General features: G+C 36.0%; 1 long non-coding RNA gene across 2 annotated transcripts; it reads right to left on the bottom strand.

Moving 5' to 3' along the window:
- Positions 1-1,533: 1,533 nt before the first annotated feature.
- On the bottom strand, positions 1,534-3,968 carry LOC130461867 (uncharacterized). 2 transcript variants are annotated; one of them, XR_008921815.1, is made up of 4 exons: positions 3,824-3,968; positions 3,473-3,696; positions 2,754-2,817; positions 1,534-1,757 (listed from the first exon to the last, which is right to left on the bottom strand). It is a non-coding gene; the product is annotated as an uncharacterized lncRNA (long non-coding RNA). The 2 variants fall into 2 exon arrangements; XR_008921814.1 differs by having other exon boundaries at positions 3,473-3,958.
- Positions 3,969-14,440: the final 10,472 nt, after the last annotated feature.

The raw sequence follows: 14,440 nt of genomic DNA, 5'->3' as shown, positions 1-14,440 counted from the left end.
ATTCTTTCCTTGGAAACTTGTGGAGTAAGATCTAGATCTTCAATATTCGTCGAATTCTTCTTCCGAGTATGAGTCTTCTTTCATGTCTTTATCTTGATGAGACTCACTTGCCACCTCACCATCACCTTTAGGTTCCACATCCGACTCACTAGGAATCTCAATGGTAGGCTCATGGGCCACTGGGTTAGGGTTATTTGCCTCAACCACTACATTCTCATTCTCCACGGTTACATCATTTCCCTCTAGATATTTACAACTCTAATAGGTTCATCTATAACTGCATCCCAAGCATGACTCCATGAGTTTCTACCCTCCTTGAACCCATTTTCTACGACCTCAATAATGGTGGTCAGGATCTCTACGTCATATCTCTACCTACCATCCCTAGTCCCATACTTAATCAACTTTGGTGTTCCATCATCAGAATGCATGTCTTTAAACCTATATTTGAGTTCTAGGTATGGCATTTTTGGTTAGGTAAACAATTAATGATAGTGGCTGCTATGATATCCTTTCTCATTAAGATAGGTTGCCCTTGAATTTTAGCATAATATTCACATCCAAACACAATTTTCTTCACGTAAATATCAGGGGTTTCTATATCAAGTTTCTCGAAGGATCCTATGTTGGTATACTTGGAAAGAAACATTTTATTCCTGAAATAAACAATTCAAGGTCTCACTAACGATTTTCCAGCCAAATCATAAACAAAGTTCAATAATGCAATAAGTTTGGTGGAAGCAAACAATTCTTTATGCACATTTAAATGTAACATTAAACAATTAGCATACGCACGTACATAACAATCAATTTCTTATGCTAGCATTGACTAGCTACTAATGCACATATAATTCTATCTTATATGCCCTTCTTATACTACCCATCTCTCATAAACTAAAGCATTGAAATAGTTTAAATAACAAATTAAAAGGACGATAATATAATAAAATTATAACATAGAATAAAAATATAAAATAAATAAAGTAAAATAAATTAAGGAAATGCGTAGCGAATAAATTCGAAAATAAAGTTATTAATTCGAAGAAGATTTATATATATATATATTTTTTTTAAATAACGAATTCTAACTCTTGAAACAATTTAAAAAAAAATTGAACTTCTAAAAAAAATTGTACTCCTTTTTTTTGAATAATAATTAATAAGAAAAAGAATAAAAATTTCGAAAGTCAATTTAATTCGAATAAATAATTTGATTTCGAACTTAAATAAGAAATATTATATACTTTCAAACAAGATAAAAGGAGACCTGCCCCCCCCAAAAAAAAGTACCAATTTTGAACACTATAATACGTAGAATCTCGATTTTTAAGAAATTTATTTTAAATAACTAGATAGTTAGGCGCCTAAAAATTTATTAAAGTAAAACCTTAGCTTCTAGATACCACTTTGTAACACCCCGACAATTCTCTCTTTTCTAAAATAATCTTTTAATATAAAACGTAGAAAATTATCAAGGCATTATCGCCCGTGTGAAAACGTAACGGCTTATTCAGAGTTTTGCAGCGGAAAACATAAAACTAATTTTAGGTTTATAAATAATCGATTACAGGTTTAATCCCAAAAACCAATAAACAAAAAAATAAGGAAATATAAATAGTACGACCAGTTTAAAGTCCAATTAAACAAACCCAAGTCAACTTAGCAAATCAAAACTAAATACAAGCTCTCTATTCCCGATCCCAATGATGCAACATCTTCAAACCTGCAGATGGACAATGCTTATTGATCCTTAGAGACTGCTCACCAAAGATTGGGTCATCACAGGATCAATAAGGCATAGCCATGATCAACATGCACAAGCAAAAGCACGTAATCAGCAAAGCTGAGTACTACATACTAAATCAATAATAATCCTAACATGATTCTATTAAACGAGCAACCCTAACATGATACTAATGAACACAAACAAGGGCAGATAAAACATGATAGTTTGACGACCATACTTGACCAGACTAGACTAGGCTAGACTTTTAGCAATAATATTATTTTAGTTGAAATAGACAATGGACCGAGTTGACCATCCAGAAGTCTTCACTAAGGAAGACGAGGTACGGGCGCGACTCCGTAACCTCAGTGACCTGCGATATCGAGGAACGTTTAAATAAAAATAGGACACGGTGATCAATCCGGTCCCAGAAAAGGCCATGGGCTACCACCATGAACCCCAACTCCTGTTTGTCCGTCACTTCAGACGTGCACAGTCTAAAGCTATTGCTATTCAGTTTCACTTTACATGATTTACAAATTGAGATTCCGTTATGACTCAACCATTACATAAGACAGACAATTCACCTTTGTTCACAACTGTTTTTATCTTGGAATTAAGTAAGTGATCATAAAAGCATAAATCAAGACTCATTCCAACTTAACCAACCTTTCCTTTAACCATGAGCAACCCTGTATATGGGCATAGAGTTTCAACTTACTAAACAAGGTCCTCCGCCCTTATAAAGTAGTGAAAAGATAGAAAGGGAACAACAACCAATCGATCCAACCCAATCATATAGAATAATCTAGTGTTCCCAACCAACATGTTTGTATCAAACATCCATACTAACATGTTACAGTTCTTATAGTGCAAAATAAGTTCAATAAGTTTGTCCAACAGTATTAAACATGCACATTCCATATAACCAAGTTTGTCTATAATATCAACATCACCAAGTTCAACAATAATATCAACATGATTTCAACAATTAGCACACATTCCAAGCACGCAGGTATGTACGTACCTTGTGTAAACAAACTGCAAGACCACTTTAATAATTCAAAAGTCGCCTACGGAGAATTCTCCACCTAACAACAACCAATATAGACTCATATCAATTCATATTGAATTTTCAACAACATTAGGGAGCTTCAAACCCTTCCTAAACATAATTAGAACATTTTTCAATATCGAAACTTGAATATTTGGTTTCCTAGCATCATAATTATTATATTAATTATTGAAATTCGTTGAAAACTTTCAAAGCATCATACTTTAAATTTACAGCAATCTAAAATAATTAAAAGCTTACTCAAAATATATTCGACATCTTTAAAATCATAAAAATAATAACTTTAATAATATATAATCTTTCTATTATGATTTAAAGCCTTTAAAACCTCAAAAGTCACACTTTACTACTTAAAAGCACTAATTTAACCAATATAATATAATCTGAAAATTAGTAACTTTATTATATAATTCGTATAATCTGAAATCTATAATTTAAATCATAAAACTATAACTTTAATTCAAGAAAATATAATTCGAATTAATAAAACATGATTAAACCCTAACTTATATTTTAATCAAAAACTGAAAATTAATTCGTTTATAATCTCAACCCAAATCTGAAAATCATGTTCAAACCATAAAAATTATAAATTTAATATCAAGAACATAATTTAAATTAACAACTATATTTAATTAAAATAATTAGTTACTTAGGGTTTAAGAAATAACCAAGAATTAAAGAGGAGAGAGGAGGCTGGCCGGCGGAGCACAGGCGGCGCGGCACAGGGCGGTGGTCGCGGGGAACGGGCGACGCGGCTGGAGCCTGGTGGTGGTGACTACGGTGGTCGCACTTAGTCGTGCTTGGCTGCTGTCGTGAAAATGAAGAAACAAGAAAGAGGATGATGGAAAACGTTGGTTGGCGAGTTGGGCGGTGCAGCAACAGTGCACGGTGGCTGTGATGGTGCGGCGCAACCAGTTGCGCAGTGGTGGTGGCGGCAGAGAGCAACAAAAACAACCAAGAGGATAAGAATAAGAACGAAGGAGAAGCAAGAACAATGAAGCAAGAGATGGAGGAGTTACCGGCGTTTGAAGCTGCGGTGAGGGACAACGGTGGTCTCCGACGACTGGTTTGGCGGCGTGGCGGAAGCAACAATGAGGTTGAGGGTTGAGGGTCCTGGTTCACGTGAAAGTGAAGGAGAAGGGAAGGGGTTTTGGGTTTTGGGTTTTCACGTGAAATAGAAAGAGGAGGGAGTAAAGAATTTGAGTTTTTGTTATTTGGGCTTTATCATTTTGGGCTAGAACTAGGATTGAGTTTAAGTGTTTGAATCCAAAACCCATTAGGATTGTTTTCCAAATTCAAACGGTTTTTGTAATTCGATTTCTTTTCAACAAAAAGTTCTAAAATAATTTTAATTTCATAAATCGTTGAAATATTTAAAACGTATAAAAATAAATATTCGTTACTTAAATATTTATTTCAAAATTCGTAAATTCTATTTTAATATAATTACTTATACGTTAAAATATATTAATAAAATGTATAAAATTACGGGGGATTACAATCTGCCATATTTCGTAATCGTAATATGCAGCGATTGCTAACATTATCCGAATAGACTTTAGCATTGCAACTGGTGAAAAGGTTTCATCGTAATCCACACCGTGGACTTGCCTGTAACCTTTTGCAACTAATCTAGCTTTGAAAACTTCAAGTTTCCCATCCTTGTCTTTTTTCAGTTTGAAAACCCATTTGCTTTCAATGGCTTGGTAGCCATCTGGCAAATCGACCAAATCCCATACTTGGTTTTCAGACATGGAGTCTAATTCAGATTGCATGGCTTCTTGCCATTGCTTGGAGCTAGGGCTCGTCATAGCTTGTTTGTAAGTCGCAGGTTCATCACTTTCAAGTAATAGAACGTCATAGCTCTCGTTCGTCAAAATACCTAAGTACCTTTCCGGTTGAGATCTATATCTTTGCGACCTACGCGGGGTAACATTTCTAGATTGACCATGATTCTCACCAGATTCTTTTAAAGATCTCTGAGTTTCATCCTGAATGTCATCTTGAGCATTTTCTAGAGTTTGTTGTTCGACTCGAATTTCTTGGAGGTCTACTTTTCTCCCACTTGTCATTTTGGAAATGTGATCTTTCTTCAAAAAGACACCATCTCGAGCAACAAACACCTTGTTCTCAGATGTATTGTAGAAGTAATACCCCTTTGTTTCCTTTGGATAGCCCACAAGGATACATTTGTCAGATTTTGGATGAATTGAAGTTTGTCTGAAATTAATCGTTTGACGTATACTTCACATCCCCAAATCTTAAGAAAAGACACATTTGGAGGCTTTCCAAACCATAATTCATATGGAGTCTTTTCGACAGCTTTAGACGGAGCTCTATTTATAGTGAGTGCAGCTGTATTTAGTGCATGTCCCCAAAATTCTAATGGAAGTTTGGCCTGACCCATCATTGACCTGACCATGTCTAGCAAGGTTCTGTTCCTCCGTTCCGACACACCGTTCCATTGTGGTGTTCCAGGAGGAGTCAATTCTGATAGAATTCCACATTCTTTCAGATGGTCATCAAATTCATAGCTCAGATATTCACCGCCTCTATCAGACCGCAGTGCCTTAATCTTCTTGCCTAATTGATTCTCTACTTCACTCTGAAATTCCTTGAATTTGTCAAAGGATTCAGACTTATGCTTCATTAGGTAGACATAACCATATCTACTGAAGTCATCAGTGAAAGTGAGAAAGTAGCTGAAACCACCTCTAGCATTTGTACTCATTGGTCCACATACATCTGTATGGATTAAACCCAATAGTTCATTTGCTCTTTCTCCAACTTTAGAGAAAGGTTGCTTTGTCATTTTGCCAAGTAAACATGATTCGCATTTACCATAATCCTCTAAGTCAAATGGTTCTAGAATTCCTTCCTTTTGAAGTCTTTCTAAGCGTTTCAAGTTTATATGGCCTAATCGACAATGCCACAGATAGGTGAGATCTGAATCATCCTTTTTGGCGTTTTTGGTATTTATGTTATATACTTGTTTGTCGTGATCTAATAAATAAAGTCCATTGACTAATCTAGCAGATCCATAAAACATCTCTTTAAAATAAAACGAACAACTATTGTCTTTTATTAAAAAGGAAAAGGAAAAATTGATATTGACAGTTCCAACTATGGCCGTTTAACTTTTAAAGGTCCCAACTTTTGATTATTCTAGAGTGGTCTCAACTTTAAGGTGTGTTTTCCAAGAATGGTCCTTTGGTTTATTAAACTATTAATTAAGTTGATTTAAGCATATCATACTGTTCCATTTACTTCATTTAATTAAAAAATATGATTATTGCACGAGAGATATGAGTGTTAATTAAGTTATTTAGCACTTAATTTTAACTAAGGGACCATTTTTGGAAAACACTCTCTATAGTTGGGACCACCCTGACATAATCAAAAATTGGGACCTTTTAAAGTAAATCGGCCATAGTTGGGACCGATAATATCAATTTTTCCAAAGGAAAATCCCTTAGCATCTAAGCAAGAAACTGATGTTTTTAGTAAGACTTGGAACATGGAAACATTCTTCCAGTTCCAAAACTAGCCCGGAGGGCAACGATAAATAATGAGTTCCTACAGCTAATGCAGCAATCCGTGCTCCATTTCCCACTCGTAGGTCGACTTCACCCTTTCTTAACTTTCTACTTCTTCTTAGTCCCTGTGGATTGGAACATAAGTGTGAGCCACAACCTGTATCTAATACCCAAGAAGTTGAATTAGCAAGTATACAGTCTATAACGAAAATACCTGAAGATGGAACGACTGTTCCGTTCTTCTGATCTTCCTTTAGCTTCAAGCAATCTCTCTTCCAATGCCCCTTCTTCTTGCAGTAGAAACATTCGGATTCAGAAGTGGGTTGACTGACCTTCCTCTTTACAGATTTGGCGCCAGTTTGCTTAGTTGGGCTGGCCTTGTTGCCACCTTTCTTAGCATTCCTCTTCTTTCCAGATTTCTTGAACTTGCCCCCACGCACCATAAGCACATCATGCTTATCACTTTTGAGCGTCTTTTCAGTGGTCTTCAGCATACCGTGAAGCTCAGTGAGCGTTTTGTCCAGACTATTCATACTGTAGTTCAGTTTGAACTGATCATACCCGCTATGAAGAGAATGGATGATGGTGTCTATAGCCATTTCCTGAGAAAATTGTTGATCCAGCCGACTCATATTCTCAATGAGTCCAATCATTTTGAGAACATGTGGACTTACGGGCTCGCCTTTCTTAAGCTTGGTCTCAAGAATTTGCCTATGAGTCTCGAATCTTTCGACTCGAGCCAGATCTTGGAACATGTTCTTCAACTCACTGATGATTGTGAAAGCATCTGAGTTGATGAACGTTTTCTGCAGATCTGCACTCATGGTGGCGAGCATTAGAAATTTCACATCCTTGTTGGCATCAATCCAACGATTGAGGGCTGCCTGAGTGACCCCGTCGCCTGCGGCTTCGGGCATCGCCTCTTCTAGGACATACTCCTTTTCTTCCTGCATAAGAACTATTTGCAAGTTCCTTTGCCAGTCAAGGAAGTTTTTCCCGTTCAACTTCTCCTTTTCGAGAATTGATCGAATGTTGAATGAATTGTTGTTTGCCATATTTAAAACTACAATTGAAAAGAATAAACAAATAAATAACCATTCACAGTTTCTCTTAATAAACTTAAATTCTAGCGTACATGCATAATTCAATGTTCATTAAGCATTTTATTCAAGTTATGTGTTCCGGCAGGTGTGAATAAAATGATTCCAAGATCCTAAAATCATTGAAGAACTAAGCACAGTTTGTCGACTTAATCCTAAAACATCTTAGGTAAGCAAAAGCCTTTTGCTAATAGTCTAGAAACTATTCTTGGTTGATAGGTACGTCTAAGAACTTATTAGGTAAACCTATCGATTTTTCCACGACATAAAAGGACTCCTTACTTATATCGTTGAGTTTCACCAAAACTAACATGTACTCACAATTATTTGTGTACGTTGCCCCTTTAGGACCAATAAGTAACACCTCGCTGAGCGAAAACTTTTACTAGATTGATGTAAAGGATATCCAAGCAAGTGTATATTTTGGCATGACACCTTTTAACTCAATTTTTAAGTTTGGAACTTAAGGCTCTTACTATGTTGGTTAGATTTTAAGTGAACTAAAATCCTTAATCATGCAACATAATCAAGCTTTTGATCTCATGCATTTTAAGACATATTTAAAAGCAATAAATAACTTAAAACATGCATAAGATAAATGTGATCTAGTATGGCCCGACTTCATCTTGAAGCTTTAACTTCAAAGTCCGTCTTGAAAATCTCCGTGGGAGGCACCATTTTCTTCAAATAGAATAAGCTATAATTAAAACTAATTACAACTATTTGATGGTACGCAGACCATATTTGAATTGAAAAACAACTTTGGTACTTTAGACCAATTACATTCAAATTAATGGTACGCAGACCATATTTTCTATCCTATTTGGGCCATACTAGTCACTTCATAACCTGCAAAACAGTACATATACAATATATACCATTCACCCATTCATTATCATGAATGGCCCACATAGCTGGTTAGTAAAACACATTATGCATCACATAAACATTTGCAGCAATTAATCAAGGGCACCAATAATCTACAAATTATTCAGTCCTTATTAATTCTAATCAAGTTGTTTTAACCTTAAGGATTTGTAGACCTAATCAAGAGTTTATGACTAAAAGGGGGTCCCACTTAAACAAATAAATTCATATGCTTTACTAATTTTAAACATAAAAATGTATTTCTAGTCTAACCGGAAACATACAAATTTAATTAAAATTTAAAGCTCATATAAATTTATAATTGAATCCAAAAGTTTAATTTAATTTCAGTCGTATTTAAATTAATTCATGATTTTAATTTTAGTAAAATAATTAGAATAAATAAAATTTATTATAATTACAATATTCAAAATTAAAATCCAAGAAAATAATTTAAATTATCAATTTTAAAATTAATTAAAATTACGTAAACTGAAAATTTCAAATTAAAAATTTCAAAACGATCTAATCGCAACGCAACAATCCCACGCATCGCACGCCCATGGGCCACACGCACACAGCCATCGCTGGCCATGTGCGCGCAGCCCATGCGCTGCGTCGCATCGCTGCTGCTCACCATCGCAAGGCATCACGCGAGCTGGTGCTCGCTGCGCGCGCCAGCGCTCGACGCACGAGCATGCTGCCGCAGCCCATCGCTGGGCGCAGCGCTCGTCGCACGTCGCAACAAGCAAGCTGCTTGCCATCGCTGGGCGCAGCGCTCGTCGCACGTCGCAACAAGCACGCTGCACGCCATCGCTGGACGCAGCGCTTGTCGCACGCACAATAGCGCTCGCTGCGTGCGAGCGATCGATGCTGCGGCGTAGCACTCGTGGCACGCGAGCTTGCGCTCGCTGCGCGCGAGGCTCCGCACGCTTGCGCGAAGCAGTGCGCGCTGTGGCGCAGCTCGCTTGCTGCCCACACGCGACTGCTCGTGCCTTGCTCTCGCCCTCGCCCATTCGCCTATCGCACACAGCCCACGACACAAGGCAGGGCTGCTGCCTTGTGCTCGTGCACCATGGCCTTGCTCATTGCATTCGTACCGCATGGGCGACGAGCTCCCTTGCTCGTCGTCACATGCCCGCACTATACAACACCCCTTAAGGGTAACACGTAGCGTCCATTGCTTTGTGCGTGCAAGTTATATGAGCGAGTCGCATAAAAAATTTAAAATTTATATTCAAAATTAATGACAAATTAATAAATAATATTAATTTCATAATTTTAGGGCGAAAAATCGAAAATTTATTATTTAATTGATTTACGATTAACATGGATTCAAGTCTAGGTCATAAAAATTTAAAATTTAACATAAATTTACAATTTTTATGGTGGTTTTTAATCATAGGTATCTAATTAAATTATAACTAATTATGAAAATCAAATTAATTCTAAATTATTCCAATTTTCAACAAATTAATCATAATTACAAATTAGATTGCATAATTAACAAGGCTAGGCATTCAAACTTGTTAAACATATACAGTAGGTCAATCAAAAATTCAAGATTTATCACCAAGAATCGCAAATATTTAATTTAACATCTTAAATTTACGAAATTTTGCATTCGAAAAACTAAAACCTCCGAAAAGTCATAGTTAGGCTTCGAATTTGAGAATTCTGGGTTCGGCCGAAAAAATCTATTTTTGTCAAAATTTTAGAATGCCTTTTACATGCGGAGTTGACACAAAAATCACTCGATTTGGATGAGTAACGAAGAAACTGCCGAAAAACTGCGTACGTATAATTAAATAAACGCAATTTGCAATTAATTAACAATTACGAAAATTAATCACCCCTTTTAATTCTTGCAAATTTGTAATATTTAACCATGTTCATGCAATTTAGATTATGAAAATAATAAGAGGCTCGTGATACCACTGTGAGGTTATGATACATATGACAATTCATAAATCATGCGGAAAAACCATAAAGCCAGGAAAGCATATTATTTACACATAATCATTTAGCATAGTTTAGATGCATACACTTTGTTGCGTGCCTTCCCTAGCTGCGCCCGAACCGAACAAGAACAAGTCTTTAGGACTCCAAGTGTCGTCCCTCCGTAGATAGTCCACAGCACGTCCGGATCCGCCTTAAGCTTGACCAACTAGGATCGCCCTTAAGGTACTTAGAATTTTCGGCACATATAGGCAATTGTATGACTGAATTTTTGCTCTCAAAAATCACTTTGAATACTTGAATACTCGATATAAATTGTGAGCATTGATCACCTATTTATAGGGCATGGGTATCGGATATTAGAATCCTACTAGGAAACGATTTAGTGAATCTGAATTAATCTAAAATTCAATCACTTAATTTATCTAGTAGACTTAGGAAATCAATCTTATACGAATCCTAACCGATCAAGGTTTCGTACGCAAGCACAAACACACACACGCAGGCGCAGCAGCCCACGAGGGGCGCCATGCGCGCGCGCGCGCTGAGCCCAGGCCCAGCAAGTGCTCGCAGCCCATGAGGGGCGCGCGCCTGCTGGCCTTGCTCTCGCGTTTGGGCTTTGCTTGCTTTGGTCGCGCGCGGGCTTTGCTAGGCGTTGGGCCTAGCTTCGTGCCAGGCCTTGCGTCAAGCAAGCTCGTCCGATGTTTATTCGTGCGATACGCTTCCGATTAAATTCCCGGTTCCGGAATTCATTTCCGATACGAACAATATTTAATATTTCCGATTCCGGAATCAATTTCCGTTTCGAACAAATATTTAATATTTCCGTTTCCGGAATTATTTTCCGATTCCGATAATATTTCCGATTCTGACAATATTTCCGTTTCCGGCAATATTTCCGATTCCGGCAATATTTCCATTTCCGATAATATTTTCCGATACGTACCATGTTTCCGTTTCCGGCAACATCTACGACTTGGATAATATTTATATTTCCGATACGATCCATATTTCCGTTTCCGGCAATATCATCGTTTTCCGGAGTATTCATTTCTTGCCTGTGACGATCTCAGCTCCCACTGAAACCAAGATCCGTCGATTCCGAATATCCATAGATGGAGTATTTAATGCCATTAAATACTTGATCCGTTTACGTACTATTTGTGTGACCCTACGGGTTCAGTCAAGAGTAAGCTGTGGATTAATATAATTAATTCCACTTGAACTGAAGCGGCCTCTAGTCAGGCATTCAGCTCACTTGATCTCACTGAATTATTAACTTGTTAATTAATACTGAACCGCATTTATTAGACTTAACATTGAATGCATACTTGGACCAAGGGCATTATTTCCTTCAAAAGAGTGGAGGGAGAGAATATACGTTGGTGATTTCATTTGACTTATACATCTTCCATTTTGACTCTCTTACTTTTACTTGCGGTTTTTGTAAAAATGCTATTTTGAAATGTACTTATTTTACTTATAATTTTATTATATACATTCCACTTCCTTTACTTTCATTAATTCCACTTTTTCTCTCTTCATTGTTTATTCTTTTAACTTCCCGCTCATTTCTGGTTTGATTTGGTCACAATGACGATCTCCTATGAAGATTCTTGTTAGCCGACCCCAAATCATTTTGGGACGGCTTTGTTGTTGTTGTTGTTGTTGTTGTTGTTGTTGTTGTTGTTGTTGTTGTTGTTGTTGTTGTTGTTGTTGTATTATACCTAAAATTCCGAAATCGATTGAATTCAAAAAAATTAAAAAATTCAGATGCTAGAACACCTTCGGTGCCAAATTCGAAAATTCCAGCCACACTGCGCGCAACGCGCGCAACCAGCTACTAGTAAACTAAAAAAATACCTCATCTTAAATTATAAAAAAAAAGTAACATGTCTAAACTATAGAAGTAATACATAGACTAAAAAGGTACCTCCTCTAAAACTAATTCGTATAAAAAAAGTAACATGTCTAGACTATAGAAGTAACATACCTAAACTAAAAAGGTACCTCCCCTAAAACTACTCCGTATAAAAAAAAAGTAACATGTCTAAACTATAGAAGTAACATACCTAAACAAAAAAAAAAACCTCCTCTAAAATTATTAAAAAAAAGTAACATGTCTAAACTATAGAAGTAGCATACCTAAACTAAGAAGGTATTTCCCCTAAAACTACTCCGTATAAAAAAAGTAACATGTATAAACTATAGAAATAACATACCTAAACTAAAAAAAGTACTTCCTCTAACATTATAAAAAAAAAAGTAACATGTCTAAACTATAGAAGTAACATACCTAAACTAAGAAGGTATCTCCCCTAAAACTACTCAGTATTAAAAAAGTAACATGTATAAACTATAGAAGTAACATACCTAAACTAAAAAAAAGTACCTTCTCTAAAATTATATAAAAAAAGTACCTCCTCTAAAATTATAAAAAAAAAAAAGTAACATGTCTAAACTATAGAAGTAACATACCTAAATTCGCAAGTGTGAACTGATCTCACCATCAGTTGATAATAAGGACAGTCTCATATAAGAATTTGGGGTCATCCACATACTACCATACAAACTTTGAGCTCGGTGACCTCAAATTACTACACCAACAATGTTACAAATCACAGTATCTGAGAAATTTTGTTATAATTATAAAGAACTAATTCAATCATGAATTTCAATTATAACAAATGTTGTATAAACTATTTATTCAACACCCGTCAAAAAAAAAAAAAAATTTATATAACAATCCAGACATCGGTCGAGCCCAAATACTACACTAAAAAACAAAGCAAGAAAAAAAAAAAATTCTAATCTATACTATGGAGCTGAGTAATTAATATTGTTTTGTTTGTATAACCAAGTGATATGGTCGATAGCAGTAACTCACTCTCTCACCCCGTGTTGTCCAATTAAAGTAAAGGGCTGACTAAAAATCTGTTTTCATTCCCAAAATTTGAGATTCGGAACCCCTAACATATTATTTAAGAGACAAAGTGAAAAATTACTCCGTAGTTATTTATCATTTATAGCTATCAACAGCATCCAACTGAAAGCGGCAAAGAGGGCAACAATGACTGTTTTGAAGCCATTGACCAATACAGGCATTATTACCTTTAAAATGCTCTCTTCCTTGTTATTATTCAATTCTTCAAGACAAACAACACATTTAGTATCTTCGTTAACCTTGATGATCGACCTCTCCAACGCCTGAATAGACACCGCGGTTGCCGGAGTTGGCTTCGTTGCAGCCTCTTCGAACGACTCTCTCTCCACCCATGCCCTCCACTCTTGTTCATCGTCACAAACTCTGTCAGTAAGAGTAGTCATATTACATACTGTTGATCCCTGAGTTTTGATGATGACAAGCTTATTTGTGCTTACATTCTATAATCTAGAATGACAGCTCTATAAGTGAAAGAGCTACTCTCAATATGGATTGACAAATGAAGCAGCCTTGAAGGAAAGAGAACAAGTCAAATTAATCCGTGAAGCAGCAATAGAACAAGTTGACAAAGTCAAGGACTACAAATGAAGCTGCAAGAATTAAGCTTCTATGAAGCATTAGGAAGTATATGGTAAATACGAAAAGGTACAAGGTTATTATATCGATCATACTGCTAGGTCTGGGAACAGTAGTCTTAAAGAGTCATCACCTAAGTTCTTAGAGTTAGCATAATATACTAGGTGTAAGACCAAATGATTATCCGTATTAAAAGAAGTTTTAATATGATTAAATTAACTCGGTAACAATTAAAGATAATCTTTGGAAAGAGTTCGAAGATGACTAAAATCTTTAGGTATATGGTAAGTAGAATCCGAATAGGTGTAAAATCTGTTTAAAGATTAAATAGTTTCTTAATGGAATTCTATCTTTAAGAGAGTCCTAATTTGATTAGAATTAGGAGTCTAGGATTCTAGGGTAAATCACAGAATCACAATAAATATACCAAAAAGATAATCTCGAGTTTTTCATCAGACTCATTAGCATTAACCGGAGCTTTCAGGTATCACCTTTAAAGTCTTTATTTTTAAGAGTCTGTTCCTGTTCCCAGTTAGAGCAGTATTGGTTGGTAGGTCTTGTATCTTCGTATCTACTTTAGTTTTTATTTATTCCGTATTTTATTAAAGTTGAATTGATGTATGTTAAGCCTGAGTCAGGCTTACTAGAGCAAGA

This window comes from Spinacia oleracea, chromosome 5, assembly GCF_020520425.1.
Source record: "Spinacia oleracea cultivar Varoflay chromosome 5, BTI_SOV_V1, whole genome shotgun sequence".
Taxonomy (NCBI): Eukaryota; Viridiplantae; Streptophyta; class Magnoliopsida; order Caryophyllales; family Amaranthaceae; genus Spinacia; species Spinacia oleracea.
Note: the sequence above shows the minus strand (reverse complement) of the source record. Positions and strands in the feature narration are given on the sequence as shown.